This window comes from Poecilia formosa, unplaced genomic scaffold (genome assembly GCF_000485575.1).
Source record: "Poecilia formosa unplaced genomic scaffold, Poecilia_formosa-5.1.2 Scaffold2, whole genome shotgun sequence".
Classification (NCBI taxonomy): Eukaryota; Metazoa; Chordata; class Actinopteri; order Cyprinodontiformes; family Poeciliidae; genus Poecilia; species Poecilia formosa.
This window is the reverse complement of record NW_006799941.1, coordinates 318,754-336,812: the sequence shown is the minus strand read 5'-3', so window position 1 is coordinate 336,812 and position 18,059 is coordinate 318,754. Positions and strand designations below refer to the sequence as shown.

The 18,059-nt window shown below is 37.8% G+C and overlaps 1 protein-coding gene across 8 annotated transcripts in view; it reads left to right on the top strand.

The window, feature by feature from the left end:
* Positions 1-18,059, top strand: part of tox2 (TOX high mobility group box family member 2) — a 125,212-nt gene that overhangs the window by 19,413 nt on the left and 87,740 nt on the right. The gene's annotated exons all lie outside the window — the stretch shown is intronic.

Here is an 18,059-nt window from a genome sequence, read left to right as displayed (position 1 = left end):
ACACTGGATGTGTGTGAAATTGCGCTTTAACGGATATTATTTAGCTTGCAAACTTCCCTGAATGATTATAACTTATCTCACTCCGTTGCTTAAATTATACTCATATCTGCCACGAACGAGTTCGCAGATGGCAATGATTTGCGTACAGTAATAAACAGTTACCAACATTTCGAAACGTGGTATTTTTTTATTTATTTTTTCGCATCTGAGCCGTATGAAGAGACCCAAGGTTACAGCTGCACGGCTTCTTTTTAAGCTGAAATCTATTAGCACATTCTTGCATATGTGGTTATTAGAACTTTAGCAGAACGAACAGAAACAAAACATTTGCGCGCAGTGGTTAATTTTTTTTTAAAGAGACAGTCCAATTTAAGCGACCAACACTGAGATGTTTACGTCAACATTTTCCTTTCAAATCAAGCTTTTGTATTTATGTTGTCAACAATTTCAAAACGTCTCAAAATAAACAGGTTTTACACAAGATATTCAACTTGCGCTCAAGAATAATGATTTTTCCTCTATAAAAAAAGTTATATTCATTTTCCCTAGGTCCTTTTCTGAATTTTTTTTCTGATTGTATAGTTTGTGAAACTAAATAATTTGCTTATTATTATCCATCATATACAAAAAACAAACATGCATGCACACCAAACCCAGAAGTAAAAGTTACTTAAAGGCTCCTTCAATTTTTGTGGTCAAGGTAAAACTTGTGCAAACAGTTATTAGACAATATTCTGGGGAGAGATAGCCACAGCCATTCATAAGAATTTGCTTGCCCTAGGACCTGGGGGGAAGCCAGCAGGCAGTTAACATTTGCTGATGACAAGGTGATACATGTGAAACATTATAGCACAGTGCAATATTTGGATTGTTAATCTCCCCTGTTCATACACACGGTCACCTGCCTGGATACATATAGTTGCATTCTGTCATCCACACACAAACACTCATGGTGAAAAGGTTTTTGATTGCTTTACAAACTTTTATGAATCCATTACTAACACTTCCTCACCATCTATGATGCCAACCTCAGTCATTAAATAGCAATATAAACCTACCCTTCACTGTGATGAAACATCAACATTTATTTTAATGGTTGGGACCTGAATAAATGTTTGACTTATTTTTAAATTTCAACATTCAGGCGGGTTTATCCGAGTAAATGTGGAAGGCATGTTCTTAAAGTAGTCATGCACAGTCTAGCAGCAGATATACAGTGTCTTGCAAAGTGTCAATACTTGTGGAACCTTTTCACATTTTGTGACATAGCAACTAAAAAAAATTATTGCATTGGAATTATATGTGATAATATATCACATATATATTGTGTTATATAATATATATGTGACATATATTATATAACACAATATATATGACATATATATTGTATATATATGTGTGTGTGTGTGTGTGTACCAGTGTATTCTAGTCTACACTGGTGAGGGAATGAAAATTATATGCATATTTTTCAGTTTTTTACTAAATAAATCTGAAAAGTGTGGCCTGTTTTTGTATTTACTTTCTGAATATTAGTATTCAAGCTTTGGCATAAATTCTGTTTTAGATTAGGATCTAGGCCAGGCAGTTGAGGGACTGACTGCATGTTTAAGGTCGTGGTCCTGCTACAAGATAAAACTATGACCCACTCACAGGAAAACATGTATCGTATAACAGGTTTTCCTCCTGGATTGACTTTTACTTGGCTTTATTTACTGTTCCTTCAACGCTGACTAGTTTTCTTGTCCCTGCTGGAGAAAAGCACCACAAAGGGTGATGTTGTCATCCAACTTGTGTGACAGGGTGGACGGTATGTTCAGCATATAAGTTGTTGTTCTTCAACAACTGAGTTTTCCATAAAAAAAAAAGTTTCAAATTTGTCTGTATATAGCAGATTATAATTATTATTGTTTTTTTATATACTCTGTCGGATACACTGCATTTATCAAATTACAGAAGTGAAAAAGTTTGAATTTTTACAATTTGACAGTCTTGTCACTCATCCATAGTGACTGAATTTGATAGATAGTTGACCTCTGAACAAATTCTCCTTTCTGAGCTTGTTGATCTCTCCAACTCCTCCTGAGTCACCATTGTCTGATTATTGCTCTCCTTGCACTGCCTGTCAGTATAGGTGGTGATCTATGCTTTGATAGGTTTCAGCTATGCATTACTCATTCCATGTTTTGGTTGTGTGATTTTTAGAAGCCCAAAGCTTGAAATATTGTTTTATGATCCAAATGTTATTTACATTTCCTGACATTTCTTATATGTTCACAAAACTTGGAGAACAATGTATAATTTCCCTTCCAGTTTTTGATCTACTGCAACACAATTTACTACAAAATATATTAAAGTTTGTGCTTGTAACTTGTCTAAATGTGGAAAATTATTAATAGGTGTTGAAGCCTGGTGCTATGTTACAAGCTTTATACTTTTAACATAGTGAGCTGTCGTGGTTGTTATAATACAGCGAGGACAGAGCCCACAGAAAGACATATAGCACTGTCATGACTAAGGCAACACCAGTGACTAAGATGTAAAGTAGCACATTATTGCAACTGTACTCTTGTTATTACACATAACTTGTAAAATGATGCAGGAACTTTTTCTTCACTTATGTGGTGAATTTATTTTTGGAGCTATTCTCTTGTTAAACGTACCTCAGCTACAAGCAGGCTCGTAGCTGAGGTGGTTATAAAAATGTGTTTTTTTTTATTATAACATTTTTTTTTTTTTTGCTACATTACAACTATGTGTTCACTGATGGATCGTATCTTACATCTTCATGAAAGGTAAAAACTAATAACAGTCCGGTTTGTCAATTCATAAATCAGGAAGTGTGCATTGTACTAACTGAAATAATCCATGTATCAGAACAGAGTCACTTCCTGTTTCTTGCTGTACAAGATCATTTTGTGGAAGACTTGAGTTGTTTGCCACCTATAAATATATGCATACGTTCATGTACTGTTTTTGAGTGTTGAAGGAGGTAGTAGGGAAAGAATGTAAAGAAAGCTGAAACCAGTTTGAGCTGATTGGCCACATTCAAGCTGATGGTTGACTGATGTGTGCCAGGAGTATGAATCACTCTGACATAATGATTGAGCACCACAAATGCAAAATGTGCAGTGAATTTTGAATAAGGCTCTGCTCACAATTGGATGTTAAACAATCACAAAAATGAAACCACCCATTAAAAAACACAGCCATGCAATGAATTTTACTTCCATTGAAGGTATCATGTTCAGTTGCAGTAAGTGGATTGTTCTTTCAGTTGGTTAACATAGTTTCTTCAAATAAATAAGAATGGAGAAAATAGGCAACTGTATTCTGTGCTAAAAATGTTGGATTGGCAGATGTTTTTTCAGGGGTTTTTTTGTGTGTTGTCTGAGCTCCTTACTCCAATATTTATAATAATAAAATAACTACAACTTAGAAAATAGAAAAAATGCTGCAGTTCTCTGACAGAGGTAGTAATTTTAAATTCAATAGAAAATTAAGAAACTGCAATATGTTCCTCATTTATCCATCAAAGTATTTATGTACCTAATCTTTATGGTCTTGGTCGATGTCATGCCCTGAGGTGGTGACAGGTCTTTGCTTTGTTACTATTAAAGTTGGTAAAACAGAACTTTTAGTATTTTTTTATATAAGAAAACCCCACAGCTTATTTGAGCTTTTTTTTGCAATTACTTGGTGATTCTCTCAGTTAATTTTACGTTTGAAATTGTTGCAGGGAAAGAATGTAATACGTTGTAAATATACAGGTATTTATATTAAAAAAATAATACAATCATGGAGAGATCAAGCCTTTTCTCTTCTCATACAAACAACCTATGCATTCGCTGTTCAAAGCAATGCAAAGAAAGACACATGAGAAGAGCATCGATTTGTGTATGGCTGAGAGCCCAACGGCTCTGTTGCTCTTCTCAACTCTATCCGGCTCGCATTGTCCTGCACTTGCACAATCAACCATGAGTCATCTTTACTTTTCACCCAAGATTTCTCCTAATCTTTTTGAAGCCTCTCTGTATCTTTTCTCTCACTGAGTGGGAGGCTTGTTTGCTCAGCGCACACTCAGCTGTGTATACCAGCGCTGAAGGCCACTTCTTCGCAAATGCCTGTTTTTAGCGGGAGACTATTTGTCAAATGCATTATGACTTGTGCATACCCTCGGGCAGAATCACTCTGGTGAAATGAAGTTAGATAGATTGCTGTAGATGTTCCACTTTCTCCTCGTCCCTCTCCACTCTAATTGCACAGTGCCCAAGAGAGAGCCTCTCATGTAATTACACTGTAGTTATTCTGTAGGTTTATAATCCAATGGGTTGCAGATGTTTTTCTTTGCATAGTAGCCATCTGTTCCAACTTACTTTATGTTATTTATATACCTTTGCTTGAGTTTTTATTTGAAGGACCACATCAGTGTGTTTATTTTCAGCACTGCACATCATTGCTGAAATGCAACAAATGAGTTTTAACTCTCATCTATAGATTTGATATTTTGCTTTTTCATCAGAACAGAAACAATCTGCTGATGTGTGTCCATTCAAAGGCAGCAAGGCCAACTTTAGCAGAGTACGTAAAACCCCTTCCAAAGTGGTTTGTTCCATTTCAAATGCTGTCCCAATCACTGTATTAGTCATGGGATACTTCAAAGTATGGTCAGGCAAAAAAAAAAAAAAAAAAAAAATCCATATTAAATTCTGAGAATGTGATTTTTTTTCTCTCTCTCAGAAACATGACCGTAATAGACACTGAAAAAAGAAAAGTTATTTCTGTAGTACCTCATTCTGTACACAGAGAGGAGTTAATTACATGGAGGCAAGCATTCTTGGGTCGACAGCATGGACTTTTGGTTTTTTTTTTTTCTTTTTTCATTGTGCCCATTCATAACATTCTGCTGACTGGCCAGTCCGAGCTGCAGTGTCCCCGCTGTTCTCACTCTGGAAATGTTAACCCATGCATGCCTCCACTGCACACCAAGTGCAACCCAAGTGGCTGGAACTGGGGACTCTCTGAGTTTATTGTTCTTATCCAGTTCCAGACAGTTAACTCGGAACAAATAACCTGCAGTGGAGACATGGAATAGACATTTTCTCTTCATAAAAATAACTATACCAGTGTAACAATCATCTTATTTTTGTTCTCATTCTTTTTTTTTCTTTTTCTTTTTTTTTGACACACCACTTTCTGGCACAACTCATAATCAAGTCTCCTCACTTCATCCCCTCTCAGTGTCTAACTTATTTCTCTCATTTACCTTCCCAGCAGCCATGTCAAAAGGTTATGCAGGGAAGCTGGATCGCCCAGGGCTGATTGTGTCTCTGAGTTAATGATAAGTAGCTACAGTGCTGTTCTCTGGTGCAGTGGGGCTTGTGGGGTTTTTGGTACAAATCATTACAGTAAAAGGAGAAGTGGTCAAATTGTGTTGAGTTGAAATGTATTTTTAAATACATAATGGAGTTAAAGATGTCAGAGATTATTTACTGAAGTCATGCAAAACGTGCCTTTCAGTTTATGTTTCTTGCACTACATTGTTACATGCAGAAATAATCCCAAATGTTGCCACATCTGTTTTCATTTTGCAGCTGCAACAAGGCGTAGGCCCGTTAGTAGTACATTAAAGTTTTTAAAAGTTGCCGTTTTATTACTGCTAAACTCTTATGACATTCTTCCTATACTACCCAGTTCTTCTAATGAGATTCTAGAGAAAGCGGGAGTTTTCTTTGGAGGTATGGAGCAGAGTAATTCAGGCATACCCCTTCCCCACTTCTTGCTGCATACTGCTGGACAGCTGGCTAAAAAAAAGAGAAAAAGGGAAAAAAATTTTAACATTTACTGAAAATGTAGCTTGGGAAGCTAAAATAACTAGGTACAATGCTACCTGACACATTATTAGCTGGTGTTGCAAAAGAACCAACCCAGGAGTGCCATTTATCTTCCTTGGTGCTGAGTGGCTGTACGCCCAAGAGCTGCAATAAGGAGGATTGTCTGTGTTTGCTTTTACAGTAGTACTAATATTAAGGTTTATTTGGTCTGTGAAATACCTGAATATATTAAAATCGGCAGTAATAAACATTTTTGGAGGTGGTCTCAAGTGTTTAACCATTTGCGGGAGACTATGTTCACAAAACCCTCGTCAATACCTGGGAATAAAAATAGACTAAATTTTGCCATTTCCATCTGCAGCTGTGACATTTTGCTTACAAATATCAGCTTCGAGAAAAAGTAGTGATTGATTCCGTTGTTCGTAACAAGAATTAATGGCCGTGAACTTGAGTTTACCGTGCAGTTTACAGTGAAAGTAACAAGCTATGCTCTGCTGCAGTCCCATCACTTTGCTCTGCGCCTTACTATCGAGACCAGACGCAATGGCTCAGAGCTGGTAAAGGTGTTAGGAGGGTCATAAGTCACAAAATGACTGAAAATAGATTCTATGGTTTACCCTTCGTGGTTTGCAATTTAATCACCAAAGTCCTTAGAGACAGTCTATTTTTGTTGATGTCTTGTTAAATGAGTTACCAAGAGCTCAATGATGACAATACTTTTTTTTAAACTGTTTCTTGCAGAGAGGGTGTGATGTATTGCAGCTGTGACAGTCATCTCTGTTATCACACTGTAATCTGTCACGTGACTGTTATTTACCAGAAATTGCCAGTCTTTTTTTAGACTGAAAATTATTGCAGGTTCCCAGGCTTTGCAGCGAGGGCAGCAAACTGTAAGCCACTGTGCAGCATCACCACATCACAACGTGTCAGAGTAATTCCAAATGTGACGTTGATCAAGAGCTGAAGCAGTCCAACCTCGGCCCGGCTCGCGCCCCTCATTAAATCACATTAACCCTAATTTTCATCACAGCTCCTTGAAGCCCAAATGTTACTATCGGTTTTTGGCTCCTGGCTGCTCAGCTGGATGTTGGGTGTGTGTTTCACACACTTGTGATTTGTGTGAGGTCGAGTCCAGCGAGCCAAGGCTGTTTAAACTGTCCTCACCTCAGGAGGCCAGTGGTTCCTCAGCAGCATTTGCCTTGACTTGCCGTCTTCTCTCTCCTGTCTGTCTGCCTTCTCCTCTACCACCTCCCTCACACAGCCCAGTTTCCTTGTGCTGTTTTATATTCACTTCTTGATTGGTTGGGGGATGGGCCGGGGGAATAGTGTTGGAGAGGTTAGTTGGTTAGAGCCGAGAGGGGGAAGTAGATCTGGTGTGTGCATTAAGATAGCGAGCAAAAGAAGGCAAAGGGGTAGACGCCAGAGGGAAACTAAGAAAAAAAAGATTTTTAGGGGTACTTTATTTTTCATTCTGCCATTGAGTCTGTAATGTCATACAGCAATGTGGAAACCAAAATGAGCATTGCCACCAGATGTGTTCCAGTCCAGATAGCAACTTGAAAGACAGGCGTTTATTGTTTTAGTGCATTTGGTGTGGTTCAAACCCAAACTGCATGAAATGCTGATTGATGGATTTCACTGAAGAATGCGTGTGTATGTGTATGAGAGCAAGGGAGAGAAAAAAGAGCGAGAGAGCAAGAGACGGAGAGAGAGAAATATCTGCTTTATCTGATTTATTTAACCATTTTTCTGCACTGCTCTGCACTGTGTCTGCTGATGAAAAGGGAATACGGACTGTATTTTTTTCTCACTGCTACAGTAGCTTTTCAGAGCAGATTCATCTGCTTTCCATCACTACTGAAATATGAAAAAAATACAAGCGTTGATTCACTTCTAGTCGACCCGATGGCTTGTCAAATAAACTAATATTTTGCTATGCACAGAGGGTTAATAATATTATTTCCATCAAGCATGTAAACAAAATATAACAGTTCAGCACGCATCTCATGAAACGAGCATGTTCAGCATGCAAACATTTATTGGTATTTGTCTCAGTTTTCACAAGGTGTCAATGTTGTTATTGATATTCAAACTACTTTTACTTTGTGTTGTGCAGCTTTATGTATTGTAGTTGCTGACATTTAGCTGCATCCACGTGCATGTGGTTTAGTCTGTAGGTCAGGAAGTGCGCACTTCACTCTTTTTGCAACACTTTTAGAAGCTTAACTGTTAACTGCATGTTCCTAATCATCATACAGTAACATTTTGTTGCTACTGTTATTTTATAATTAAAGTATCAGCATGCCAACACGGAAGCAGCAAAGGCAAACCATTTTCAGCTGCAGGTCCCCAAGCAAGAGAGAAAACTGATCTTCATCAGAATAATTGCTTGGTGTCATTCATAAACAAGTAGACCACAAAGTGATTGTGCTCAATGCTGGAGATTATGAACGCTGTTATTGGCCTTGGCAGATCAGTGTGGAAAGCCAGCTTTAGTACATAAATTAGCAGAACCAGTGCATGAGAAAACTAAATTAACATTTCAAATAAGCACAGATAAGCTTATCTTTTTACACTTCAATAGTTTGTGCAAAGAGGAAACACTTTATCCAACTTTTTTTCCTTGGTTCATCTGCTTGAGAAACGTATGGGTGATATTTTACGTGTCTGGTCTCCTTTGTTTTTTTTAATTTTTTAATTTTTTATTTTTAGTAAAGGTTCAATCTAGAACAAGCTTTGGCAAAGAAAAAAAATCAGAGTGAAAGACAGGAGTTTCTAAAGGGATTTTTGAAAATCTTGACAGGTCAGGTTGTTGACAGGTTGTGCTCTTGGGAAATTAGCTTTCAACGGCATGTAAGGGACAGGATTAGTGAGAACATTAGTAAGGCCTGGTTAAGGACTCAAATGTTTTGAAAATTATTTATATGATACACAAACAAACATTAGATCTGTGGAGTACACTCTCATTGCCTTGTAAAAGTTTTAATACACTTTGAACTTTTTTACACCACACACCTCCATGTATTTATTTAGGATTTTGCTCAATTTGACTAAATTAAAGCTCAATAAACATTAATTTAACAATCGTCACAGAATCTAAAGTCTGAATTGAGTAACATTCTTTTCCTATAAGACATTGTGAATTTGTTTTCACACAGCATATGCATGTAGGTCAAAAGGCTTACATTTATTTAATCCTCTGACCAAAGTACCTTCGTTCACATGTGCTCAGTGTCCCTTACATCACTCAAACAAGCCTTTTGGTTTTCTTTCAGTGATGCAGGTTCTGCCACTAATTCATCAGTGTTATAATTTATGAAGTGCACGTGTAATAGTAAATTATATAATAATTTTGATCTGGTCTCCAGATCAAAATTAGCACCTCTAAAGTTAATGTTGGCTTTTTCTCTAATTGAGGCTTTGCTCCCTTGGCCTTTATATTTGGATGGACCATCATGCCTGCAAATTAGCTCTGTTCTCTAATTAAGAGTCTTTTAAAGACTTGATAATTGTTACATTGCAGCAAGAAGTGTCTTTGTTCAAATCCCGCCTATTGGTATTTCAGCATGGAGTTTGCATCACATCTATCAGTGATATCTTTCTGTGTAGTCTGCCTTACCACCACAGTCCAAACACAATGTTACCATCAGTTTGTGTGTGCGTAGGTGGTTGTTTGTCCAGGGCGTCTCTGTGTGACGTGTCTAGGCTGCACCCCACTTGTTGCCCATTGACCACTGGAACCAGGCAGCAATATAGAAGGATTTAATGGGAGTAGAAAACTGATGGATGATTTCACCAGGTTTTATTTTGGGGTAAATGAGTAAAAAGGGTTAACTCCATATACATGACAGACTTTCCACATAGTTTGTCATGAACAAATGTGTAAACCTTGTTGCTCTTTTCAGCTTGCAATTATGCATTCCCTTCTATTCCCCAATAAAGGATCGAAGTTTGCGGTTGTAATGTGACAACACGTGAAAAAACAGAGATACAGATACTTCTGCAAGCAGGTACTAGAGCTGCAGTGTTGCATCCTGTTAATTTGTGAGCACATTATTCCTTCTGTTAGGCACGCCGAAAAAGCTGTAATTTAAAACAGGTTGCAGAGGAAACATGTACAAAAGCAGTGATACACGGCAATGTTAAAGATTGCAGCTGTTGAGTGTATTATGAAAGGCCCGCGAGCCAGGGCAAACATGAGCAGTTGTCTTAACTTCCTGAGGCATGTCCTGTGCAAACAGCACTAGAGACGGCTGGTTCAGATCCACATTCAAAGACTGCAGGACCACTGAGTTCATACTCTCCAATGCACATGCTCCCTCGCAGGTAGACACATACACTGTTTTGCATGCAGATGCAAACGTGCCTGCACTACTTTACCATAAATAAACACAAGTGCACATGTGAGCACACAGACCACAGAAATGTTATCATGTTGTGCAGCAGCAACAGCTCAGCCCACAGATTACTGTACCTTAAAGTTTGATGTTCAGTAATTAACCTTTCATCGAAAGTGTAATTGATTAATTCAGAATCACTTTTGGGTTTAAAGGTTTCGTCAAACTGCTTTTAAGAAAAGAGAGCAGTTTTCTTCTGATTTATCTCTGTTTTATGTTTTTTTTTTTCTTTTTTGTGTAAGCTTGGCTTTTTCTCCAGATGTTTTTCTTGTAAATATGCCATGACTGAGTTAGTTCAAGGTTGTACAGGGAGTTAAGTTTGCTGGTTGGGTCACCACGGATTGGTCCTCTGTTGTTTGTTTCTGTGCCCTTAGCAAAGTGTGTGTGCGTGTGTGTGTAAGTGTGTATGTGAGACTCCCCTCCCTATCACTACAAACCCACAGTCCCTTTAGGCCCCTCTTTGCCTCAGTCTTGTAAACCACCTCTGGCACATTTGGGCTTTGTTCGCAATATCCTCACTGTAGCTGAGTTTTTCTTTCCAAGAATTCTATTCCCCATATAAGTGACGACAAGAAGTGCCTCTCTATGTATGTGCATTTAATTGCACTTTGCTCTTTTTAATTTTTTTTTCTTTTTTTTTGCGTATTATTGATATTGCACTTGATATTGCAAATATTCATACCACAGTAGCTGTCTTTCTAGGCCTTTGGTATGTTGACTGGTATGTGATATGTGGGTGCAGCTGAATTTGAGCGGCTTCCCTGTGCAAACACAGCATTGCTGGCACTCCTGGTTTCACTTAATCTTCCACACAAAGGCATTGGCATGTGGCACGGCTCTCAGACTGTTTCAGTGACAGTGAAAGAGAGCAGAGCTGAGCAGCAGGCCGTGTAAGAGCATATGAACAGTGATGGATATTTATGTTTTAAGCCATTTTATGTTTATTATCTCCTAAACTGTATGTTGATTTGCCTTTTTTTTATTTTCTCCAGGCTTTGGAACATCAAAGATAATTATTAGACCTCTGTGAGGAAAACATAGGATCATATGATGGATTTGAACTTTAGCTTGGAATTTTTGTCATGTCAGAACTTTCATTCTGGGCTGAACTGTAAACAGACATCCAAACACACTGTCAGTCATGAATAGGTAATTTATTTTCCCATCCATACTATAATTACCCAGCGGGTAAATGGGAGGGCTCTTCTGAGATTACCAAGTGTTTTTGCATAAAAATAAAAAAAAGAAAAAAAGTTTGTTAAAAGCATCTTTTTATGTTCCATTTTAAATTGGGCTATAAATTGCACATTGAAAAAATATTTAATAAAAATTTTAAATATGAATGTTTTTTTTTTAATTTTATTTAAATGTTATGTGGAGTTATGTTTTCATGGTAAATTTGAACCTTCTTTGCACCACAGTCTGGTTTGCGATGTTTCGTATCTTCCAAGTGCAGATGCATTGCAGTTTGTTTGTGGTGAATTAATTAGTTTTCCTTTGCAGAAGGAAGAATGAATTCAAAGAAGAAAGTGGTGACCTTTCTAACAGTTTTGCTCATTTTGGTGGTAGCTAATCAGTGGTGTTTTTTGTTTTTTTTCAGAGAAAACGTGCCTTTCCAGGTACACAGCGTCTAATAGTATTTTAATTGACTTTACAGAAACTGAATCAAGATACGCTGATGAAGTTACAAACTGGCTTAAGCCTCTAACTGTGACTGCCAGATCTCCTTGTTCCTTTTTTTTTGTTGTTTTTTGTACTTTCTGCTGCTCTGCATAATGACAAGGGTGGAAGAGTGGAAGATTCCAATTACTCAGAGAAAGTCAAGGGGGGCTGTTGAAGTTTGAGAAATACAAGAGGAGCTGGTTGCTGTGCGAAGATTGCGTGCCCATTTGGAATGTAATTAAATTGCTTTGGCTGCTTGCCAGTTAAAAAAAAAAAAAAGCATTTTTCCCCCTCTCATCTCAAATGAAAATGTATAGTGTTTTGCTAAAAAATACCTGCGGGGAATAGTAGACTGTTGAATATTTGTAATACAGCTTGCATTGTGCAGCTGAAATGAGTTTTGAGATGAGTTATCCGCTGTGGTTTCCCCTCTGACATTTCAAAGGTATGTAGCTTTTGAACCATGGATTTACTGTAATCTATTTTTTCTATTATCGATGTGTGGTTGAGTTATAAACTGTAGATTGGCTTCTCTGTCATTTCGCTGGATTTGCCATATCACAAACTAAGAGACTGCTGGTGATTCTGACTGTATAATAATATTTATATGCAGTCGCATATAAACCTCCAGTTGTTCCACCCTTTTTGTGTATTAAACTGCAGCAGGAGTTGTAGTCATCTTAGAGTGTGTATCTTTTTAAAACCTGCTCTGTTACATCTCACAGTAACCAGTTTGTACGGGAAAAAAGAACTCAAGTATTGTCACTACCGGGGAAGAGTCAATGTTCCGACAAAAATGACAACCGAGCTTTAAATGAAACACTAGATTCATTTAAGAATACTATTTGTATTTCAACAAGGAATTTTATACCAATACAAATACTGCAAACATATTTTTTCTTTACCTTTGTGAAACTCCTCTTACTTGTGTGGCTATATGTGTTGCCACATTGAAGAAAACGTGGATGTCTTAACAGTAGAAAATTTGGTATGTAGGTCACGTTTGATGTTCTCTTGTTTTAAATAGTGTAAGCGTATTGGAATAAAGAATGTGAAATTCGTGCATGGATTGGAGATGTTACTTTTGACTCGACATCGTCTGGTTCAAATTTGTTTTCTGACATTAAGACTCAAATGGCGATGAAGGTTCAGGTGTCTTCAAGCAGTGAGATAATTGTGAGGTATTTTTTTTTTTCCAGAAAGTTGGTTATGCTGTTTGTCTCTTGTCTAGTTTGAAGTAACCACCCTTTTGAGATGAGCGAGTCTTCGTCAGTGCAGGCGGAGGGTTTACATAGTTTTATACAAAGTCAAGTAATGGTTATTACTGTTGCATCCAATCAGTTGTTGCTTTGATTCTTAGGCAGAATGTCCATGGAATGCATGGATGAGATTTTTGGACATATGAAGAATATTCAAGGAGCCTGGTTTATCTGGTGATCAAATCATATATGTGACAGTTGATATTTTGACAGGAGGATAATGATCAACAGAAACAAACTTTTGAGGGTTTCAAGCAAAATTCTTTTAGAACTTCTTGAAACCTTAAAAAAAAAAGACATCCTGAAAAATTAAAGTATCCTGTTTAAGTTTCCACTAAATTGTTTTGTGGGTTTTGCATTGAGTTGAGCTCTGCTTTGCCCGACCTATGTAAGACCTTAAAAATCAAATAATAAGGGAGACTAAGGACATGACAGATCTATAAAGCACCATAAATGTTATGTTTGTTTTGTGTGGTATCAGAACAATCCAGCTGCCTCTATTCTATCACTCCTGGACCTGCAAATGGATCGAGCTGTCCGGCGGCACCATGCTTACTACAGCTAACCGGTGTTTCCTGGCGTCATAATAGCTTTTTCTTGTTCGTGTCCTGTCAAATCAACTCTTACGGGGCTGTTTTAGGGGTACTCAGGCAATCGATATAAGAAACGGCATATTTTGTGTTTCACCACCTCTTTCTCCTAATACTCAGCTGAAATATGCCTGCAAGTCCAGTCTCATAATGTTTGACTGTGTTGTGACTCTTTAGGAAATCTTTGAAACCAGATCCATGAGAGAGGTGCTGAGATGATGATGAGCTAATTAGTTGGCTCTACAACTGCCGTGCTAATGACTGTTTGTGGGTTTGCGGTCGCTCCAGCATGCATGTGTGTTCTCATGTCGTACAGATGACTGGTAGAGGCTTAATCCAGCATGCACATGACAAAGCCTGCTAAGTGAATGAAAAATGTATTAGTGCAAACAACCCTTCATATCGGGCCTACATTGACGGCAGCAAAGATCACAGAAATGTGCAGTGACACCATAAGTTATTAATTAGTAAATGCAAATAAGCATTCAATTTGTAATGTCTTTAAATGTTGTTTTCCAGTCCACCATTTAGGTGTTAATCCATACTCGGAAGATTCACGGTTAAGCTTTAAAACAACGCGTGTTTTCAGTTGCAGCTCTGTAATTGTGCAAGCAGCTACAAAAAAATGCAAGAGAGTGTCAAAAGGGAAGAGGAGGTGAAGAGATAGCGTGATGAATCTTTGTCAGACAGAAAGACAGAAAGATAGAAATTGAGCAATTCTGCAAACCTTAATGCAGAGATAAAAGCGTGGAATAAAGTTGATGTATACCACAATTTGCACATGCGGATTAACACCCTTCACAAGCATGCACGTGCTGTCATGATACCAGCTCTCACTTTCATTTGTAATCATGCACCTGCTGGCAATTACTGTTATCATCGCTAGATTAAAGGGAACATTGTCCCAACGTGACACCGGAGTTCATTTCTTGATCACACAATAAATATATTTCTTTTTGACAAGATAGATCATTATGAGCCGCTTACTCTTCTAAGCTGGTTATACAGTTAGGTGAATGCTATTATCATTAAGAGATCTGCAACTTAAATAGTTTGTGTGCTTTACTGAATGCTTATATTAACAACCTGGCTGAAGTTTGGAGAAAGGAGGGAGGCCACCCGTGATTTATGCCTAAAAATAAATGTCTTATATAACTACAGAGGGAACTAAACTAAAGATAGACACCAGAATAACTGGGTGGCAGCAAGAGGGAAGAGGAAAATTGGCTGATCACCAATAATTTACAAGCCAGAGTCAAATCAAGGTGAGGTGATGTCTCACCAACTGAACTCCAGCTAATTAATCAACAACACTTGTGTTGTCAAAGTCGAGATTAAAAGTGTTCTACTCATGTTAAACAATAGTTAAGTGTACTATGTTTATTTCGTTAAGCATGTCAGATATAAAGTTTTTCATGTTTCATACAGTCTTGATTGTTACATTTATCAAAATTATTTGATTGAGTATTAGAAAAGGGTAAGAAATTTACATTTAATTTCCTAGTCATATCACGCTGTACAATATTATCATAGCTACATTATTTTCTACAATTAAATGTGTTACAAAGATGCTTTATAGAAGAGTAGCAAGAAGAAAGTTATCATGGATAAAAACAGGGACAAAGTCTCATTTGTAGGTTGTGACAAGTGACGTAGAAACCAACCGTGTAGAAGAAATGGCTCTGGACAGATGAGACCAAAACTGAAACTCGTGTCCAATGGAATATTAGGGGGAACACCAACGTTGCTCATATTTAAATGCACTGCCCCCATGAAACCTGTTATCATGGTGTGGGGAGGCTTGTATTCAGCAGGGAGAAGAGACTGGTCGGGGTTAATGTGAGGATTGATGGAGCTAAATAAATGGCAAACCTGTTCTAGGCAGTAAGACTTGAGTCATGGGTAAAGAGACACCTTTCTGTTGAACAACTGCCCTAAACAGAGTCACAAATCTATTTTTTTAGCCCAGCAGATATCCACTTGTTAGAATGGGAGAGTCAAAGTTGAGGCGTATATAATAAAACATTTTTGCTGTGCACAGATACTCACAATCCTTTCTGGCTAAACTTGAACTATTCTGCAACTATGCATGCCCAAAGAAATTTCTTTATATGCAAAACTAGTAGAGGCATAAAGCACGTGAGCAAGACTTGGAGCTGCGCTTGCAGCCAACAATGTTTAACAAACTATTGACTCAAAACACATATATCGCCATACTTTTCAGATTTTAATTAGCACAAAAAAATCAACTAAAAATAACATTTAGTTGTTTAGTAATTCAACTAAATTAACAAGCTTGATACATTCAAGCTTGTGGTCGTAACATGAATTCTGAATGTTTTTGTAAGGAGCTGTTGCTGTGAGGAACTGTGTGTATTTGACCCGATCATCGGATAAAATCAGCAGCATCAAGTCCGGCAAGCTGTGGAGATCAATGTCATTTACACGTCGATTACTGCTTAATGTATGCTGCACTCACTGCATTAAATGACCTAAAAATAGTCGATGACTCAGGATCGTCTTTATTAAAAGAGTGCTGTGGTTAAAATGTAGACTGGAGAACATAAACAGTAAACCATCGTTCTGCCCAACTTTAAAGCACGTCCAGTTTTCCACACTTTATAGATTTTTTTTTTTTTTTTCTTTTTCTCGCTTTGCTCTCTCTTACAGGACTCCGCTTCTTCCTGCTCTGGTTTACCACTTTATAAACTGGCTTGAAAATGTGGAGATGTTTGCACTTTAATTGCATTTTGTCGTACTTACCCTTGTTTCTTGAAATCCTGTATAATTAAATGAGATTTTCTGTAGTTACTCAGACTTGTTTTGTGTCCCTGACAACAGCCATCGCTAAGCTGTACAAACAAAGCAGAGCAACAAAGCAACACAAGGGGTAAGCAGGTCTCATGTATGACAGAGGTGATGGATGAGCTAATTGGGGATTAACTGTTATTAGCTGGAAGAGGGGAGACAAGTGCCAAGCCCCCACCTCTTTCTGTGCCAAACATGGTGCAGTTATGTCTTCCTTCCTGCCTCAGCTAAGCCATGTTTTTCACCTGGCATGCTTTTGTTTCCATCTCCATGGGTTCTCCTCCTCTCTGACTCGCTTCCCTTCTTTCCTCCCTTTCTCTGACACTTTCGCTCTCTCATTGTGATTCTCATCAGCCTGCATTAGTCGCAAATGCAGAACTAAGTAGCTGTGACAACATTCTCAGATGCTCCAGCTGCCTCAGATTTATTGAGTTATTAAAGTAATGTACTGTGATTAAAAATGCTAATTCTCCCTAAATCACATGCCAGCTTGCATTGTGTTTTTTCAATAGCTGATTTAATTACATGGAAAATGAAACAAGGGCTGATGATTCAATCTTTGCTGCCAAAAGCCTCTTGATACGAGAATGAATTACCTCCAGATACAGAATTATTGTTTGAGCTGCAAAAAGTCTTTCAGTATTGTGCAAGCTGCAGTGAATACAAAGGCTTAAATTTAGCCACCGTTTTGTTCGTATCTGATTTCAGGTCACACATTCACAGACTGTGTCTTGGTGCGTGCTCACGTGCGAGCTTGAAATGTCCTAAACAGAACAGGCAGGCAGATTTGCTTTTAAATTACTTCTGGCCATGATATGAAAGCAAGGCTTTGAGTTTAAAATCCCCATTTTTCCTTTAAAGTATGCTTTCTTGATGTAGAGTTGTTATGATTTTGCAGTCAAAGCAAGGATTTTTTATTATAAAAAAGGGGGGGAAAAAAGTTTTCGTTCCAAATATTATTATGAGTTGTGTCCTCGTCTACTCTAAATAATTTCCTCTCCCTTGAGGGATTTGCTCAGTGTGCTTTGCTTGGCTCATTTTGGCCTCTGATTATGCATTCATGTATTCCTTATACAGTGTGCAAACCTGCAGCTACATTGGACACATCTCCAAGTCGCTTTTGACACCATTGTGCACGATAAACAGCATTTCTTCTTTTATTTTGGTTTTTCTTCTTTTACCTCAAGCGGTTGGTTTCTCCTACTTCAGTTATTTTTGCAAAACATGCAGACTCTCCTTTTGAACATTGCAAGGCACGATTGTTTTTTTTTTTTGTTTTTTTTTTCAGCTACTTAGAAAGAATTTGTACTTTAAACAATGAGATGAAACAATTTAATCTCAGTAAAAAAAACTCTTGCTACACATCTTGTTGCTGAGCTGATTCCCATCCTTTAAATTCTGCTCAAGATGACCAGAAGAGCTTTAGATAACGCTTGGATCATTTCCAAATTACTCACCGTGCACTATAACAGATCCTCAGCAGTATCAGTGCCACTTTACAGCCTTTTCCTC